Genomic DNA, 18,897 nt, shown 5'->3' with positions numbered 1-18,897 from the left:
GCGTATAAGGCAGAATAGTGTGGAGACAGCTGCGAGGAGAGCAAGCGTGCCGCATAAAAAAGGGAGAGTATTTTGTCGTCTCGGGCTTCGCGGTATTGTGTGCGTATGTGATGTAGGTGACGTCTTCCTAGTATTTGTGCTTGGCATCTGCATAAATTCATAGCGTGTTACTTTCTTGTTCGTACGCTCTACGAGGCCATTGGTCTGTGGGCGACAGGGGGTGGCTTAGCGGATCATTGCACAGGATATGCCGGTCGCTAAGGATGACGCGCGGAGGACCATCGCGCAGGATAATAAGGCAAAGCATAAACTGCGACACGTGAAAGGCTGTTGCAGCAGGTATTGCCGCGGTTTCTGCGTAGCGCGTCAGGTAGTCGATGCAGACAACAACCCATCGAATGGCGCGGGTTGAAAGCGGAAACGAACCTAGGAGGTGGACACCATCGCTCTCGAAGGGAGAGGTAGGAGGTGGTACAGAATGGAGAAGTGTGGGCGACGTAGTCGTGGGACGCTTGTGACGTTGGCATTGTATGCAACCCGCGACGTACATCTATGGGCCAGTAGAATCTTTGCTGGATACGGTGAAACGTTCTGGCGAAGCCCATGTCTCTGCAGGTTGCGTGTTCGTGGAAGAACCGAAAAACGTGAAAACGTAGAGAGCGTGGAACCACCAGCAGTAGTTTCAAGAGAGCATGAATGTAGAGCATGTCGAGAATGAGGCCTTGGCTTGTCTGGAGTTGGAGACAATTTCGAAAGACGTTCCTTGCGTGGACGAGGTTTCTATCAGCAGCCCTGATGGGCTCCCTAAGGAGGTGGAAACCTTCCTCGTGCCTCTAAAGGACGTTTCGGAATCGTCAAACGTACACACGGATAGTGTCGTAACTGACCCTAACAAGGACGCGACGCTTCAAGGGTTCGGCGATACTGTCGGTGAGGGCCCAGCTTTAGATTTTATCAGCGCTGACGTAGATACTTTGGCCCAACAGTACGACTTGGCGGTGAATTCAAAAAGTATGAGCAGAATAGAAGGTGTAGCACAACCACCAACGAGCTGCACAGCTCTGCAAGTCACGACCCGAAGTAATAATCGAAGCATCGTGGCAAAGGAGGTTTGCTGAAATCGCAGAAAAAGAGAGAGGCGGACGTTTCGGGATCGTCAAAAGCTGACACGGTTAGCGGGGCCGCCGGCCATACCAAGGACGCGACGCTTCAGGGGTGCAGCAATACCATAGGAGAGGGCCCATTTTTCGATTTTTTGAGTGTTGACACAGATAATTTGGCCTGACAGTCCGACGTGGCGGAGAAATCAAAAAGTGTGAGCGAGAAAGAAGTAGTCATTAAGTCGCCGCAAACCTTTTCGTGCCCTTGTGGAGGGAAGCAGATGAATTCGTCCGAGTAACCTGTTCTATAGCTGGCCCTACCGGCGTGTCGTTGACCGCAGGACTTTTGTTGTTACAGTGAGTGCAACAACCCCTCAGCGACAGTGTTATTGGCTGTTGCCATGGTGAGTGGTGTCGTGTGTGCGATTGGTTACAATCAAGAAGGAGGAGCCAGCCTCAGGGGTTATAACGACGGTGCTGAGTAAGAAAAGGCGCTGAGCCCTGGGTTAAAGGGTCATCCAGTTCACTCGTCGCTGAACTCTTACCTTTTTACTATGTAATCTAGTGTGAAAAATGCCAGTAAACATGTTTGTTTTCGTATTCCCAACTTGCTAGCATCAGTTCCTCATCCCGGAGACTCTGCCACGCTACCGAAGGGAGTCCGGGTACGACGGTACGACGCAGCCCTAACGTCGCAACAACTGGTTGCAACGGAAGGACCGATCTCAACCTCGGTCGCAACAGCGGCTACATTGTCTTCGAGAAGCAAGTGAATACTTAGCTGTAGCTGCCACACCTTGCTATCAGCACGTACTTAGGACTGCAGAACATACTGCAGCCATTATCCATCCCCCCATTGAGGCCAGCTTGATCACCTCGCTCGCCAAAGCATTGGAAGGGTCCATCGCCGAGGGGTGTGAGAATCAGGTAACAAAGCTCAGTCGTAATTTACCGTGGTAGTGATGACACGACGTGATTGAAGTCCGAGTATACGATATGATTCGTGTTATGGCGACGCATAATTGGGGGTCTGCATCACATATTTGGGCAATTATACTAGAAATGCATCCGCGTCACACTGTGTTACAGGTGCCGTTGAATCGCCATTGTTTATGGCTGTGGCTTTAAACTGTTTACTAAAAGCATTGTGGGTTTCGTAAGTCATTTCCTGATGTCGATGGTCACTAAGTCTGTGGCACAGGAACACAATGTAAACGCCGAACCACTAGAACAAAGAGTATATCTTGCTGAAGAGAAGAGAGTTGCTAATTATCCAGTTGTCGTGGTTCCTCCGTGGACTTCAAAACCCCAATGCACCTGGCAATACACGCTCGTTTCTTTTGCACACTCTTCTCTCTTTCTTCGTCGTCGGCAATACTGATACGACGCAATGAGAGCTAAGATGTATTGTATATACGGAAAAAGAGTACACTTAGCACACGACTTTTTGTACGCCAAAAGGCAGGTTTCAAAGTGCAGAAGGGCGATGTCTATTATGTACATGCTGATCATATTGCCAGAGAAACCTGCATAAACGTTTTGCTTTATTAGCGTGTATGCAAGAATCTATTTTGAAGCGCTTTGTTTAGTAGTCATATAGAATATGCTACTTTTGTATTGAAGATTTAGTTTCCAATTTTATCAATGATATACAGCTCAGTTCAAATATCGTGTAAATAATTTGGAAATGTCAATTGAAATGAAGAACTTGGCTTCGCTTATGTGCTCGGTGCCCTCAGTTTTGATTCAAATATTGGCGATGCTGCTCCGAACTGACGCCACATACACATCAAGACAAAATATCAAATGATGCGTGATTGCGGAACAGAGCGAAAACGCACAAAATACCAAAGATCAGAAACAGACATAAACAAGCGCTTCATGATGCGTTCATTGCGCATTTTTCTCACATCACGCATGCCGACTAAGTCCACAATAAAAGAGTGCTTCGAAACACTATACGTTTTGCACATTGCCTGGTGTATTTGTCTCAAAATGCTCTATTCACTTTAAGTATTTTTTATTGTTTTCTTTCTAGAGAAGTTCGGCTTGGTTTCTCGGTGCATAATTCCGGTAAAGTCATTCGAGCTGTCGTTATGGGTAAGCTTGAATTTTTTTTTAGAATTATATTTTTCTACTACGAAAGAAACGTTCTTTTACTTGGACTGCTTCGTTTGAATAATTATTCAATGGTTGAATTGGTGTACTTAACGTTATCTACGCAGCTCTTTTAGTACAGCTACAACAGTAGTGTCCTGAGAAAACGTCTCGAATGTCACCGGTCGGTTTAATAAATGAAGGAATGAAACCCAACATTACTGTTATTTTACTTTTTTAATCAATTGTCCCCATTGCAAAGCGACAAACGTAGCTGGCACATCATTTTTGCCCCCTATTTTTGATAATTCAACGAGCAATGCCTTAAAGCGGCACTTCTGATTGTGCCGTATAAACGCAGTGGCAGTGAAGGGAGAGGTAACGCGCGCACTGCAAGCGTACACATAAATTGCAGATCGGTCATCTTTTTCCTTTCCAACATTTAGAAGACCAGTCAGGTTTGAGAGAACAGTAGTATATTCTTTAGTGCGCACAGTGGAAAAAATGTTGCAGTGACTTAGCTTGGCTATGCCAGGATATACGTCGCGTGAGCAAAGGTTCATCTGTATATACTTAGCTTTTCGTGTCTCCGCATCACGTTTAGCTTTTTTTCTGTTCATTCTTCCTACGCTCGACCGCTAATTGCAAGGCAAGTACTTTGGGATCCGATGATTTAAGCTTCTCCGCTCTTCTGCGCCTATGAGCAGTATTTGCGCTCTCCTTCTAAATGACTATACCACAATGGCAAACGGCAGTCACAGGCACCATCATGCGGCTCCAGCACAGTGTCAGACGGCGGCTGCACAGTGAAGGCTAATAGCTGCGCGCGCGCCGATGCCAGTGCGTCTGCTACGGCTACGACGTCACTCCTCTGGAATGCGCAGACCGGCGGCGGCGAGTCGCACGCGCCGGTGGCGGAGTACGTGGGAGGTGTCGGCTCCGGTGCGCCAGCTGCGTGACATTGCTGATCCTCGCGCATGCGCAGCACGGCTCTTGAGAAGGCACGCGAAACTGGCTCGGCTAGGCCAGTGGAGTTAACGCTACAAAATGAGAAGCAACTAAAACAATTTTCAAAGCAGCAACTCAGGATAAAGCAAAGTCTGAATAACCGAAAAGTGCCACGCCTCGTTTTCAAATCATTTGCTCCCCGCTAAAGCAAATGAGCATCCTGGGAATGCCGCTTGACGCAACTCCCAAAAACGCTCTGGAGACATCCAAACAGGTAAACAGAGCCGGGAAAACAGAGGTCATCCCTGAACATCATTATTGTGTATTGCGACCGTAGTTATATGGACGCTGTTGGCCGACATGTTCCGGGTGTGTATTGACATGGATATACCTATAAGTCAGAATAAAGCGACCCCTCGCTATGCAGCACACAGCTTTAGACAATTCAACCACGCATTAATTATATTCCAGCGTTCTCACCGTGATCTATATACATACAAAATTTACCGCGGGCGATAGATATTCATAATAAAAAACCTAGAGGGGAATCTGATGCTAGTTTCTATAGGGGGGTTCGTTGATTGGCGCTTGAACCACCTTGGGAATGATGGAAAGTGCAAGCTTCAGATTTGCTTCGGATGAATTTCGCTCTTAACATTCGCGGCGTTCGTTTACGAACATCAAAGTGATATGAAGGAAAATGTTTAAACAAAATGATATGAAGTTACTGTCCAATAAACTTTTCTTCGTTTTTCCGTATGTAAAACTTACGCAAGAAAGTTTGCGTGACCGTGACACTGATATGAAGCCTGGAACCATTTCACTACCATTGTAGCATAGCTCTGCGACCGTGCGCAGAACAACAGATCATTGTTAACAAATCATTGGTAACAGAACATTAACAAATATTGAGATATTTTTAAAACACTTGAAGACAAACGCGCTAGTTTTTCTCTAGAAAGTACTCATAATATTGTACGGAAAAAAGTCACAGTTTCTCCGCAAGGGCGAAGCTATGAATTCGATAGGAATAAACTGTAGTGTTACAAGTGAGGCTGGTAGCTAAGAGTTTTGTATCCGGTCTCGCGTAACTACAAAACACTGGTGTAAGTGAATACGGCCGCTCCAGACAGCGATGCTCTCCGCGTAGTCACTTCGCGTTGAGAGCGCAGCACGTAGAATGGTATACGAACCGCCCGCTGTGATGACTTTCGAGATAGCGCGCGCCCCAGCGATCGCGACCGCGCCCTTAAATTCAAAGTTCAATGTTGCTACTCGCGCGGCACCCCCCGCCCCCCCTCACGTCTACGCGTATTTTAAGGCTCGTTAAAGACGGGCGGGTGTTTCCTGTCGGCTTTAACGGCAGGCCTCCCGAGCGGGGTGATGTTATCGCCTGCACCCGCCGAGTGACGGGAATGGGCCTGCTCGTTTGAACTCTGCTTCAGCCGCGTTCGCTGCCCCCGCTCGCGCGCTTTTACCCGCCTTTAAACATACAATGCGCGGGGGATCTTATCAATTTGGACTTCATACCGGAAGGAGATGACGGCGAAGGCAACGCCGGCGGTAAAAACCCGTCGAGGCTGTTCATTTAATTGCTAGCGCAATAATATGTACTGCATCCAGCGATAAACACTACACGTACCACCTGGCTGCTGCAACTACAGGTGCGTCTGCCCCTACGCATCTCTCGGTCTGCAGTAAATCCGAGTCAGAGAAGTGTGACTGCGAGTTTACTTCACATCATCGTAGTTATTCAGCTAATTTTAACGAGTATTGGCAAGACCCGCTATACAAAAAAAGCATGAAATCCACACTCTCGGCCAAAATCGAGTATTTTGGGAGTGTTTCTGCCACACAACAACAATCGTCATCCACCTCGCGTGCTTTCCTCGCGTTATCACCGCGGTCGCGGCACTTCCCGGTCACGAACCCGCGTTATCAGCGTGACATAGCATTCTTGACAGGAAAGTGACGAGAGCTGGGTTTTCAAGAAAGAAAACGCGAGCAAGCCAGATGACGATTATCGTTGTGTGGCAGAAACACTCCCAAAATACTCGATTTTGGCTTAGAGTGCACGCTGTTGCCTGCATGAGCATGAGATGCTACAACAGTGCGGCGAGGAAGAACGTGTTGTTGGGCGAGTTGGTGCTTGCTGAATGACATAATGCAGCGCTAAAAACACACACACCACAAAGTAAGGAACAGCGCCTGTCCCGTCGGTTTTTGTTCTTTACTTTGTGGTGTGTGTGTTTTTAGCGCTGCATTATGTCATTCAGTGCGGCGCGGTGCACGAGCGGCGGATTGCTAACGATGTCAAACATAACATTTATAGCCGCAAAGTGGCCGCAAACCGAGACACTTCGCGATTTTCAGCCTCTCTCAATAACAAAAGACACCGCTTGAGTGCTTTGCACCGCACCCCACTACCCACGCCAAAGACTACATTGAACATTACTGCGGTTGGATACAGCTGCTGCGCAGGGACGAAACTGAAACTGCAAAAAAAGACCTTCTACAGTTCGCTAGCTAACGCAAACCATTCTGAAGCCTGTAATTCCCGTCATTCCCATGGTGGTTGAACAATCGCAGCGCCATATACCCCTCTAGTTGCATAGAACGAAACACTATGCCGCGGGCAGCACGCACAGCTCTGAGGTGCTTCAGCGTGTTCACTATCACCCGCGAGATGGCGTGAACGGCACGCTTTAAGTTGTTGCCCCGCTCGTGTTTCGCAAGAGTTGGCATACTGGCGGCCAGCGTGTCTATTATAGAGCAGAAGAACTGATAGCTGGGCCAGTTGGTGATAATACTGAGTTGGTGATGTCAGCTGACTTGCCGTTTCATTGGTTTTGTGTGTCACATGGGTGTGTTCAAGTTCAACTGTTATAGAGCACTGCACGGGCCGTAATTTTCGGCCCGGGTCCGGCCCGGGCCCGGACCTCGTTTAAATTTACCCGCCCGAGCCCGGCCCGGTGGCTCAAAATGAGACCCGGGCCCGGCCCGAACCCGAGAAAAAATTTCGCCTACCCGGCCCGGCCCGACCACAGATCAGGCCCGACTGAGGCCCGACCCAGTAATCTAGGTGCTGATGCCCGAACATGGAATCGACAGCAGGGTGTTTTAAGTGGCAAATATCTACGCTTTGTGGGCGCATGTTTTGCTAACAATTATACTTTAACATAGTTACGGTAATTTCTTGTAAAAAGGAACTCACGGTGCAAACAGTTCAGCGGACATACTGAATACAATGAATGTTTGTTCGGCAGTGGTATACTGTACCTATTTTTTCTGCAAATACACTGGGGATCATGAAGGGTGTTCTGTAGCAGACATTGTAGCAAGAAAAGTGATTTGCAGCACGAGTTCAGTTTCGATAGGGAGCGCAATACCAAGAAAGGATGGATTGATGGATAGATAAACTTTATTATGGTCCATCGGAACGCGCTCTAGCACGTTGCGGGCCGCTCCGACATGGGAACAGAACGACCAATTCTCTCTGCTGCGTCGCGGGCCCGTTGGCCTGTCCATATAGCTGTTCTTCTAGCGCGGAGCTGGTATATAATAGCAGCCTCCCATTTGGACAGCGTGATGGCTTCGCCGCCGCGTAACACGGAGCACCGCCAGAGCATGTGTTCTAGATTGGCTTGGCAGAGAACAAAACGCTCACTTCACTTTGTTTTTATTGCACTCTATAACCTATTGAAATTTATAGCAAGCTCTAACCAAAAAGCCAACCATGCACCCTTCTCGATATGTAGTACCCGTTTTCACCATTGTAGCACCTTGCCAGAGCAAGAGAAACAGGGGGAAAAAACAAATTTGTGACCTTTGTTGTAAATACACTAATCTAGGCAAAGGTATGGAACCGCATGCACCACGTGTATGCGTATAAGCAGCCGAAAGGAAGAAAAAAGTATTTGTCGTAGCATTATTTTCATATACCATACCACTGTTAGTATATACAGACTAAGTTTCTTATGGCATAGTTTATAGTTTACTTCTGCACATGTTATTGAGCGAAAAATCAAAGTATCAAGAGATTCCCGATTTAAGCACGCTATGCGCTGTTGCATCACATATCCTGCCGCGCTAAAGCTTCTTGCACTGCTCGCGCTGGCCGGACGGGCGCACCACATCTGCCTTGCCAATTGCGAAGGCGTCGGCAGTCGTTGTTCTTAGCTTCCACCACTGGAGCAAATCTAGCAGGGGCGTAGCCAATGGGGGGGCGGGGGTTGGGGGTTTTAGCGCCCCCCCCCCCGAATTTTTTTAGTTTTGCTTGGGTATATATACACGCATACATACAAACGCACGCACGAACATACATAAAGTATGGCTGAACCCCCCCCCCCACCGAAAAATATTTCTGGCTACGCCCCTGAAATCTAGGATGTCTTTGTGGACCTCTGCAGAATGACCATAGCTGTCCAGTTCATCCCTTCACTTCGCTCGTTCCCGAACGTCGTGCCCCTCTTCAATGTCGTCTATAAAACTCCTCTTTGAGGGCTTCTCCTTGCAGTTTTCAGCAGTGTATGTTATGCACGGTTTCCACCGTGCTCGTTTTATCCATATTATAATGGTTTATGCCTTCCTAGCGATGTTGTACCGGTAGAAGGTGGCTATTGGACTACGCGGTTAGGACTGGCAGGAGTAGGACGAAGCAGTTTCGATATATTTTCGGGGTTCCCGTTCGAGTTTGGTAATAAATGCGCGACTAAGCTTCTCGAAGCTTACTCATTAGATGCATATGGTTCGAGGTAAGGGGACATCACCCGGCACGGAATCTGTCATTATCCTTTTTCAAGCCAGATATTTCGTCAATCGAATATACTTCACCCCACGCCTTGCTTAATGGACCTGTTCTATTCCTGCACATTCCAACGCTGCTGTGGCAGTATCATGTAGCTCTCGCACTATATAGCACACTATATAGGGCCTCAAACACGCGGCTCGCGGACCTCTCGCTAGCGGCTCTCCGCCCGCACATGACTGTCTTCATCCCATTTTTTTATATGTTCTTGAGATACACAGGCATGACAGATCGAAAGCATATTTTTCGTGAGGCACCCCCTGCGCATAGGCGTGCGCACAGGGGGGGGGGGGCAAGGGGGGCCGCCGCCCTCCCTAATCACCTAAGAGGGGGGGGGGCGCAAAATCTGCCTCGTACATTGACCCTTCTAGTCACCTAAGAGGGGGGGGGGCGCAAAATCTGCCCCATACATTGACTTAGAAGGGTGGGGGGGGGGCGCTGCGATGACTTTTTGCCCCCCCTGATGGGGAACCCTGCGCACGCCTATGCCCCTGCGGTCAACGTGTGTTGACACATAACCGTGAAACAAAAGCTATATTTCGGAATCTGCGTCCAGATTTTAGTCACTATGGGTGATACGAAATGGCTGGTTCCCCAGACGTGAAAGAGAGACGTCCGTTAATGGCAGTATTAAAGGCGAACTGCTGCGCCGGCCACGTGCATGTGCACGTGCCCTCAATGACCATCGGTTTCCTGTTCTTCGATAGAGTCTGGCGCGCTCGAATTTGCTCCGTTCCGCACTATTTTGCAACGACATGTTGTTGGAATCCTGCCGCCAAATCCCCTTCAGAAATGATCCCGTATATGAGATATGGGAAAGGTCTGCTGTGAAATAACGGTAGTTTTAAAACCTGTTCCCCCGTCCCACGCTCCTACCTTCGTCATTGCCCGAGGCTTTGCGGGAGTAAATTTTCGTGAATGCGGCCCGTTAGCTGAGGTGAGTTTGAGAACCCTGATATGGCGGAGCAAGACGAAAGCTCAGACGTTAACAATGCAGACATACAAAGCAGGCTGTGCATGTCCATCTCGCACCACATGACCACTGGAAGCCGTCACAGAGTCACGGAAAAACAATATGCCTTTATAGGGATTTTATGTATCAAGGCTCCGCGCAGTCCTTTCGTGTTAGAGGGGGCTCTAAATTTACACATTTGCCCGCTTTGGGGCACTGTGATCGCTGTTGCGATCACAGTGCATTACACATTACATTTATTACTGCGATTACAGAATAACATTTGGGATACAAAATAATAACGAAAGGAAATAAAGCACGGAATAGCGAGATGTTACATATAAGTGCCTGGTCTATTTACTTTTAGCTCGCCCGTTTCAGATAAATCAAGTTGCTCGTATGCAAGAAGCAAAGGAGTTCAGTACTTATCCCTCATAAAACTTCTCCAAATAGCTTACCCCACATAAAAAAAGCGTGTTTTCGAGATAAAATGTGGGACGTATATATATGCACAGCGTATGCGGAACAAGCCATATTAAAGAGAACAACGATTTTTCTATTGTCAGTAAATTACTCTTTTACCATTCCAAAAGCACCACGCTCGCCGCGACAAGACTCTTGGTAAGAGAGAAAACTCGCATGAAAATGCAGGTAACGACGCCAACTTGAAATTCACGCAGCAGATTCCGTGACGTCATAGATTCTGACGGCATCTACTGGGCCCTACGTAGTTTATAGTGAGTAAAAATGAAGTACATTGACCCCTGAGGGGGTCATAACACTTAACATACCAAATTTCTGGAAATTTCGTTGAGCCAATGTCCCCAAAATACGACGAATACAGTTTGAAATCCGTGACGTCACGTGCGGAGATTTCAGCGCGAAATTTCAAAATAGAACTTTGACCTTGATTTTCTCCTTTATTAATAAACTCATTGATGGTGAAATTAATGACGTTCGGGTTCTCAGAGTACACTTTATCGGTCTAAACCAATTCAGTGTTTCACATTAGTGACTCTTTAAGAACGGAGCAAAGTCCAAGCCCGGCCCGCCACCTCAAACCCGGGCCCGGCCCTATGCCCGGAGCTTCAGGCCCCAGCCCGGCCCGGGCCCGCCGTGAAAACTACTTTACCCGGCCCGGCCCGTGGGCCGGGCCGCGCCCGGGTTTTCGGGTAGGCCCGAGCCCGTGCAGTGCTCTAGTCTAGTAACGTTTCGCGCGTTGTACCTTTACTTTGCCCTAGAGAGCGTGGTACACCACTCTCGCACGCTTATCGTGAGGGGTGGTTTGTGCGTTTTGTGCTTTCACTGGAAGTTTGCTGCGCGAAGGTCACTTTGCTCGCTGCCAGCTAGATGAGCCAAAGTAGTAGGTGGTTGTGCGTGGTCGAAACTTGCAGCGCGCTGCTCAAACAAGAAGTAACAAGTGACAGCTGTTAGTACGCCCTCGTCCTGTATTTACCCATGCAGTGTCTTCCTGCACCCTTCTTTTTGTTTGAGCAGCCCGATGCAAGTGCCCAGCTGTGACAGATGTGAGTTTGCGCTCGTCCTCTGTGTATTCTTTTAGTGCATCATTTGTGCTTGACCACATTGCTGCATGTTTCGAGCTGCTGGTCGTTTTTCCTTTCACATTCCGATGTGTTGCTCTCGCTATGATTCACTCGCCCTTGCGGGAACTTGATGAATGCGATACCGACTTTCATGTTTACTGGCACTGCTAGGGTTTAGCGTTGGTATTTTGTCCCCTGTGTTTTAAATTCGACGCATTGCTTCGTGACCCTAGGCCCTATCTATCTATCTATCTATCTATCTATCTATCTATCTATCTATCTATCTATCTATCTATCTATCTATCTATCTATCTATCTATCTATCTATCTATCTATCTATCTATCTATCTATCTAGCCGCTATGTCTGATCATATAATACATTACAAGTGTACCCCGCGTTTAAGAAAGAAAGCATACGAGCAAAACTGCTCAGAAATGCACACGTGTGATGTTGCGGCAATGAATCACGTACGTAGGACGCTAGACGTATGATTGATACAGAGAATAAATTGGTAGAATTTCGGTAACACTTATCTCGATGGAAGCAATTATGAGGTCGAGCTCAGACTGGTGGCAAAAAAGGGCGAATATTTTCGGCAAAAGACTGTGACTGTGACTAGCCGCTGAACGCCAACGGCTCATCCGTTATAGGCTGAAGAACGACAAAACCGCTCAAATATATGTCGATCAAAGCCGTTGGCTCAGCCGATATCGGCGGGACGGCGGCAAACCGGGATAAATATTGCCGGCGAAAAGGCAACATTCGATGAAGGGCAGCAAAACCGGCCCAGCATTGCCGACCAAATTCAGCAGCTCAGCCAATAATGGCTCACTGCCGGCCACGTTGGACCGATACTGTGCCTCGAATAACCGCCGTATAACGAATATCGGCCCGACTTGTGCTGCTTTGGAAATGTCACGCGCTCCAATGACGTCCATGGCTTAAGGACTATGTACGATTTTGTTTAATGCCACATTCGTGGGTTGGAAGGCTTAAAGATTAGTTCGGCGACTAATGCACGAATATGATCGACATATTAGATGTGAAGCATCTTATAGCGGAGTTCAATCCGGTGGTGGTGGTGGTGGTGTGCGGCGTGACCACCCTACTGCGCATGCGCAAGCCCTCTCCGCACACCTCCTCTCCCTCTCCACTCCCGTCCCCCTCTCCCCTTTCCCTCTACACTCCCCTTCTCAACTCCCCCTCTCACCATTGCCTCTCTCCCCTCCCCTCTACACTCCCCCTCTGAAACGCGGGCTCTACATGCCAAAGCGCTGCTTCGCATCGCCTCATGGCCCCCTTTAGCGTGAGATGGTGTGATTTTACTAAGGGCTTAAAAGCACAGACATCGCTGTTGGACACCACCGGGAACTGGCCAGCGGTACGCCTTCCCACGGGACAGCTTATAGCAACGGTGACATTGCCACCTACGATGGACTGCAAGAAGTAGAAAGCCGCCAGCGAAGCCGAAACATTGAAAGTATAGGAAAGAGATACTCCGGACCTGGAGATAAAAGTGGTTCGTCGTGTCAGCCACCAACAGCAGCACCTTTGGGGCGTGTATCGTCGGTTGTTTAATAAACCATCCTACCGGTAATTCTACCTACATTTAAGCAGGGAAGGAAAGCTGAAGAATCTGGCTACTGAAAATCGCTTCTTTCGTTGCATTCTGGAAAGTCATGGTGCAAAAACATGCCGCGGGAAGGTAAAATGCAGAAATTTCAAAGGAAAATATCTGTCCTCAACGTATGACGCGATATTGAAGTCGGCTGAACTTCTTACTTAAGTACAGTCACAACGAACAGCCTACATACAACGCCGCACACTATTCTCGGCACCGAAGTCTTGTTGGAAACCTCTCCAATGTAGGCTATAGGGCACGTGCATTGTGTCTACATTCGTGGCATAGTAAACAGTGGCGGGCGACGTACCTTCATGCGTGAAAATATTTGGGAGACGCTCGGGTTCAAAGAGCTAAGGAAATGGGCCTGAGTCGCAACATCTTGGGACCAACAGGAACTCTTTCAAGGATACGCCGCGTCATAGAACTTCGACTGCGTAGTCAATACGACCGTGTGTATGACTTGATCCAAGCTATAGATATTTCCTTAATTTCCAACGACGTACTATTGCTACCAGTGAACCATAAGTTCATAAGGGAGAAAGGCAATGGGTTCCCAATCGCTGGTAAGTTATTCACGCATAAAATGGCCGCTGTGCCTGCAGTATGTTTATTATTTCGACCACACCACTTGTCTGAATTGAAGACAGAAAATATTCGACGATGATCCTGTAACAGGGACTTGGCCTCTCTTGCTTCCAGCTTCTGATGGATGTTTCAAGTATCAATATTCCTCGGCACATCGGTCAACGTAGCCACGCAAGTCAGCGTACTACGTGTGAACACATGATGTGAAACAAGTGACAATGTTATTCGAAAGTTGTGGAAACTTTAGAACATTTGAATATTTAGCAGAGGACGACAGCGTAGCAGAACTCAACGCTTAAGCATTGGAAGAGTGTGAGCGAAAACAGCATTGAAGACGGTCGCTGTGCCGATGCCCTCCCATTCAAAGAAGGCGGAAATTTTACAGTAATTGAGGCTAAGCTTTAAAAAGATTGTTCTCTATCGGAATGAGTATCAAGCGCAATCGGGTTTTCACAGTGAAATACGAGTCGACGATAATTATATGAAGACGGGACCCACTGAATGGGCGCCCATAGAACCTGACAAAAGTGACAAGATACGATCTAGGATTTATTATATGCCGCATCATGCCGTCGTACAAAGCGACTCAACGACTAGCAGATTTCGTGTGGTATTCGACGCGTCAGTACATTAACTCACCTCTTTTTCCTAAAAGGAATGTTTAAGTTAAGGTCTTCATATGATGGGTAGAATGGTTGCTCTGGTCATCTGATTTATCAATCAATCAATCAATCAATAAGTTTATTATGATGATATAAAAGAATATTACAAGGAGTAAAATATACAGACGACAGCGACAGCGATTTAATGATAAATTAAATCGCTTTACTCGGCAGGATAGCCGGTGGTCATTAAGGGTAACTGACTGGATTCCAAGAGATGGCAAACGCGTGAAGGGGAGACAGAAAATTGGGTGGGTAGATGAGATTAAGAAGTTTGTAGGTATAACGTGGCAGCAGAAAGTACAGGACCGGGTTGATTGGCGGGACATGGGCGAGGTCATTGCCCTGCAGTGGGCATAGACAGGCTGATGATGATGATAATGATGATGAAACCTTTTTAACGACTAATGCAGGGAAAGCCTTTCTACAGATCAGTATTAGGAAGGAAGACCGGGACGCTCTGCGGTATCTCTGGTTGAAATGCATTCTAGCTACAGCAATTACGGAACCTAAAATTTAGGAGTAGAGGATGACCAGAGTCGCCATTAAAACCGCAGCGAGTCCATTTCTAATAAATACGACTTTGGGACAACACGAGAATTCTGAACGAGGTAAAATACAGACCACAGTCAAGATTTCAGCTGAGTCTTTTTATGTACAGACCTTCCTCACCGGAGTTCTAAGAGAGAGAAACTGAGGAAATTTACAGATAAGCCAGTCTTATGACGGAGGCGGCAGGTATGCGTCTGAGGAAATAGGCGTCAAATGCGAAGGCTCTGCGTAAATATTTCGCTGTGACTTAGCAAGCCGACAAACCTTGGGGTTCTGTGAAAGTACTCTGATCCATATGGAACCCGCCAACAGATGTTATGACGATTGCCTTAATATCGGCGCATGGATTCTTGCAGACAGAACAAAAAACGCACCAGAGGTCTCTGCTAGAGACGGCATCAAGAGCATCGCGGCCAATATGGGTGTTAGCACATTTCCTTTTACAAGTGAAGGTACTATTTGAAGAGCTGTTGAAAACGGAAGTTGGTTGTGATGATGAGCTGCCAGAAGATATTCGTATACAGCGCTGTAGCTGGTGTTTGGGGATGCATTATATTGCCACATGTGTTAATTAACTTTATTTCTATTTGTTCGGATGTCGCGCGCAAAGACTGTTACCAGCTGTCAGCACAGACCACGCAACAATGCTTCAGAACACCAATAGTTACGATTTTTCCAGAGCTAACACACGCACAAGCTATAACACTGGAAAGTTTGATGTGTGATGTACAAAAGCCGGCGCGTTCCAGTGATGATCAATTTTATCGACGGCCGACGCTCTCTTCGCCGCTATCAGTGTACATTGTGCGCTGCTGTAGTTTGACTTTCCGTTTCCCGGCCACACATTTGCTCAAATGAAGCCTTTAGTCTAACACGCCGGCTGCCGCCTTCGTTGACGTCATGACCCCATGACAATATTCAAGCGACAACCATCGATCATAGGGCAGATGCTTCGCCTGGTGATCGAACTAGGCGACTACACCTATATTGTGATGCCAGTGAGAAAGCTTACAGAGCCTGCGCGCTTTTGAGGTATGTCTCGTGGAATAATCGCGACTCTACGACTCTTCTTTGGGTTAAATCAGGAGCAACATCCTTATAAAAATTTACGCTGGCCAGATTCGAACTTCTGGGAGTTTTACTTTTAACCAGGTTGGTGATTTTCATTATTAGGTCTCTCAAGACCTTTGAGCGGAATTGGGAGTGAGTTTCTGGACTGAATCCTCCATCGCACTGCAATGGACAGGAGGAATTAAAGATTGCTGAAACGGACGCCTTCGAGAGATATTATTCTGCATAAGATATAAATACAGGAACAAGGCTGGTGACTGTTGGATTAAGCTTGTACAAGAAGATATATGCATGAAAGAGATTCATGAACTCGAAAAAAGAAAACTCAAATCAACGGCCGAGTGTCAAACACTTCATCCGTTTCTTAATGCGGAAAGGCGACTACAGTTGAGGAAAGAACACTAGGCTAGAGTTAACACAAGAAACAGTGAAACATCATGTTATCTTGCCTCCGCATTATGACTTTACTAAACGTCTCGCTTGTGACTGCCATCGGCGCGTCCTTCATGGCAGTGCACAAATGACGCGTCCCGAAGATGGAGATGACCTCAGGATACCTCGCAGCGGACAAGTCGGGATGAAAGTTATTGCTGGATGTGCGATGTACACATGTGCAGTGCAGAGAGGCAAACCAGCGAGCCTGCTTGTAGCACCAATACCCCGAGAAAGATCGTGTCGCTCCAATACTTTTCAGATTGTGGGAATATATGTCCTGTTTCCGCTGTACGTAAACACAGACAATTGCTATTCCGAGTTGCATAGGCCTGTTCACGTGCGCTCTAAAAAGAACAATATACTGGGAATTGATCTTCCATGTATCGGCAGACGGCTTTACGCTAGCCTTTGGAAGGTTCACCTTATGTCTTGGATTACCATGTATTATATGTGCAAACAATGCACAAACGTTCAAGAAAACTTCAAAAGAAGTCGCTTCTTTATTGAGTGCGTAATCTAACGCTCAATTTCAAGAATACTGCTCTCAAAAAAGGCTTGAAAGGCTTTTTATTGGAGTAATTAAAGGCCGTATGAAGGGAGATTCTTGAGAAATGAGTAATTACATTGATTGAAACGGCTACCCGATTAGTGTATGGGTACCACATGGCTGATTTTCCAGTAATTGTGAATAGTGGAAGATGTGACGAAGTGAGTGAAAATAAATTGGAAGGAGCGGCTAGATTGCGATCTGGTGCGTTTATGCTATAGCCATTAAGCCATCCGGGCCTGGTGCACTGGAAAGTTCGAGGTTGTCGATGAAGCTCGCGATTCCTTGAATAGTTATAATAACCTCTGACATTGTCGAAAAATTATGAGATGGCAACGTAGGAATATTGGCAATGGGTTCTTTAGTGAAAACTGAGCAAAAAACGCCAGGCCTGCGCGGAAAGCGCAGCAGAGTCACAGCGAAAGCTGGAAGAGCGGCATTTCTAGAGCCCGTTATAAACTCTCCTGTGGCTACTAATACAGGTACATTAGCGACGTACCCACTACGCCACAAAGCGTAATTTTTGGTAAGTTGGGAAGCACCCAGCACGACATTATTCGATGTTCTGCGGAGAAGCGAGGAACCATATGTAAGCGATTATGTGCAGTTTGTTTTATAACACACTTTAACCGGAGAAATGTAGAGCGAGAGAGAGAGAGAATTGACTTTATTGAGACCCTGAGGAAATGGATCATGGGAGCCTTATGGGCTTCCTTGGCAACCAACAGAAGTGCACTTGCGAGGAACCCACTACGCTATAAATCATTGTAATTTTTGAGAAGTAGGGCAGTAGGCACTGTGCCATTTTTCGTCATTCTACAGACAACCGTGGTACCTGCTAAACGCATGTAAGGCATTATGCGCACTTTGTTGATGCTGTGCGTGATGACGATGAAAAATTATGGCAGAGCTCTTTGTAATGGGTTGGAAGCATTCAACAACCTACTCGTTGCGCAATTCGCGTTGTGTGACGCCTGGTTACAGAATTCGCGTTGTGCGACGCTTGGTGCTTATTCTACTCTTTTACCACGCTATATTGCATATGCTAATGTGGTTCCTTCCCGACATGAAGCCTGTATAGGACCTTTTTGCAAAGCAGTTTCAAGCACCGGCATGGCTCAGAGGTTGAATACTGGGCTCCCACGCAGAGGGCCCAGGTTCGAACCTCGTTCCATCCTGGAATTTTTTTTTCTTATTTCGAGCGATACTGGTTACGGACGCCGGCGGCGGCGGCGCACAACTACGGCACCAAAAACGGCCGGTGAAATGATCTCATAACAGCTTTCGCTGTAAAATAGGAGTTGGTGACATTAGGACGTTCATCCCCTGGAACAGGTGACCCGTCAGAATGAATAAGCGCTATACTATGATATGAGGTGCGTTTTAGGGACAATGAGTTCCAGAACTTGTAAGAGTTGTCTCACAGAATGCTCGGAAGGTCAATGTGAAAATATTCACGCTTAGAGTTCCTCAGTAAGCCGGCGTATTCACGCAGCACCGTAAAGTGTCTGTCCCATTTTTGCGGCTTGTTACTTCGCTTGAGTTCACGGAAAATACGATTTTTTTCTAGATAGCTTTCCGAGGCTATTGGCATACCAGGACCTCCCGGCATCTCCGCGAATGCGCACGAGAGAAATATATGCATCAATAAGAGACGAAAGTTTGCCCTTATACTTTCTAGTTTTGCTCAACTGAAGCCTTCGAAAAAAGATTCCAGCTGATTGTTAATGTCCGAAAAATTTGCATTGTTATAATCTCGGATGTACTTGGTTGAGGGCAGATGATCAGGGAGCTCTATGGCTATGCTGAAAAGCAAGATGTTATGGTCGTTAACAACTTGGACACATTGTAAGGAATTAAATTGTTCATTATCGATAGCTAGAATTAAATCGAGGATGCTACTACCTCGAGTAGGTGGGGTAACAACTTGGCTTAAGCTGTACATGAGGAAGACTTCAAGAGAATCTTTGG

At 47.1% G+C, this 18,897-nt stretch overlaps 1 long non-coding RNA gene across 1 annotated transcript in view; it reads left to right on the top strand.

Moving 5' to 3' along the window:
- Positions 1–3,138: 3,138 nt before the first annotated feature.
- LOC119400765 (uncharacterized) overlaps positions 3,139–18,897 on the top strand; it is a 28,785-nt gene continuing 13,026 nt past the window's right edge. The window contains exon 1 of the long non-coding RNA XR_005185213.2: positions 3,139–3,200. This is a non-coding gene — a long non-coding RNA (uncharacterized LOC119400765). The remainder of the gene's footprint in view (positions 3,201–18,897) is intronic.

The sequence above is a fragment of the Rhipicephalus sanguineus genome, chromosome 7 (genome assembly GCF_013339695.2).
Source record: "Rhipicephalus sanguineus isolate Rsan-2018 chromosome 7, BIME_Rsan_1.4, whole genome shotgun sequence".
NCBI classification, from domain to species: Eukaryota; Metazoa; Arthropoda; class Arachnida; order Ixodida; family Ixodidae; genus Rhipicephalus; species Rhipicephalus sanguineus.
This window is presented reverse-complemented; position numbering and strand designations above follow the sequence as displayed.